Raw genomic sequence first — 1,577 nt, forward strand, 5'->3', positions numbered from 1 at the left:
AGACTGAGACCAACCAAAGGGAGCAAAAGCATTGTGTGCAGTCAGCTCTCCACAGGCCAGCAAGGACAGACTCCCCCACACACAATATTCACTGACTTTCTTTATCTCTCCTATTCTGGTTCTGTAACACTTATGGGTTTCGTAATTTTAAAAACTGGACCTACATGAATCATACAGGTTGATGCCACGAGCATTACTTACAATGAAGTCATTAGGTACTGCAAAATAAGTTGGCAAGCAAGCAGTCATATTTTGTCTCTAACTGACATTTTGTCAGGATATTTTCATTTGACTTTCTGTCTCTGGGTGGCAATGCTTATACATGTACTGTAAATATGGAAAATCTGCATTGTCACCTTAGAACAGAAGGTGTTCTGGGACTATAGAACACCCCCTCTCTCCCTCATAGTTTAGGGGGAGGTTTAGACCTATACAACAACGCATTGTCACCTTAGAACAGAAGGTGTTCTGGGACTATAGAACACCCCCTCTCTCCCTCATAGTTTAGGGGGAGGTTTAGACCTATACAACAACGAGATACAGCACGAGACATTTCAATCTTATCTTTTTTTTTTTTTTAGCACCTAGTGAATAGAATTCACAAAACACTTTCAATGGTATATTTATCAGATTATTAGCAAGGAATTCCAGAAGATCATTTAAGGGTTCACATGTGCACTAAATGTATCTAAAGAACAAAGGTCAGTTGCAGGTATATTGCAGCTTAGCAATCTTTAGATGTGGTGGTCCTATCTGTTCTCTTTATTTTAGATTACCGGACATTTACCGGACATTTTCTGCCCCAGACTGAAAACGCTCACTCGCTGCACTGTCTCTATGGAACAGCAATGTTGTCACTCCGGAAACAGTGCTTCAGAGCTAAAGAACGCCTTCCAAAATCTCTCCACTTTCTGTCTACTTGATGACTGTCAGACAGAAGCAATTCAATTCCCTCCTAATGGGGGCAGTGGAATAAAAGTATATTTTTTTGTAATAAGTAATTGTTGGATTTAATTTCTGTCTGAAAAAACAGGCCAATTACCTCCACACTTCCTGTCCAGATAATTGGTGTCATACAGAACAGGAGGTAGAAATACCAGTACATCTCTTCTATGAAAGCACAGATAGCATATGTAACCTCATGGACCTTCTCCATATTATACAAAACTAAAAAAAAAATGAATGATAGTTATCAATGTAAAACTTACTTTGTTTGATCTGTACATTGATTTCTTTCTTTATATAATTGAATGATCCAAAGATATACACCAAGCAGCAGTACTTCCAACCATTTCCTTGGCCACATTAGTAATGGTCAGTGACACATTCCCCCGTGTTATGTCTCCCAGTAGCTGGTATCTATCCGATTTCCTCCAGGTCACTCTGCTGCCATCACTCCAAATGATAACTTTATTACAACCTACTGTTGGTCAAATCCCTACACAGTTATTGTCCCACTTACATCTCTGACATCCGCTCCTCCAATGATCTACTAATGACTTCCTCACTCATAACCTCATCACACGCACGGTTACAAGACTTCTCTAGAGCTGCTCCAACTCTCTGGAATGGTCTTC

This window comes from Pyxicephalus adspersus, chromosome 2, assembly GCF_032062135.1.
Source record: "Pyxicephalus adspersus chromosome 2, UCB_Pads_2.0, whole genome shotgun sequence".
Classification (NCBI taxonomy): domain Eukaryota; kingdom Metazoa; phylum Chordata; class Amphibia; order Anura; family Pyxicephalidae; genus Pyxicephalus; species Pyxicephalus adspersus.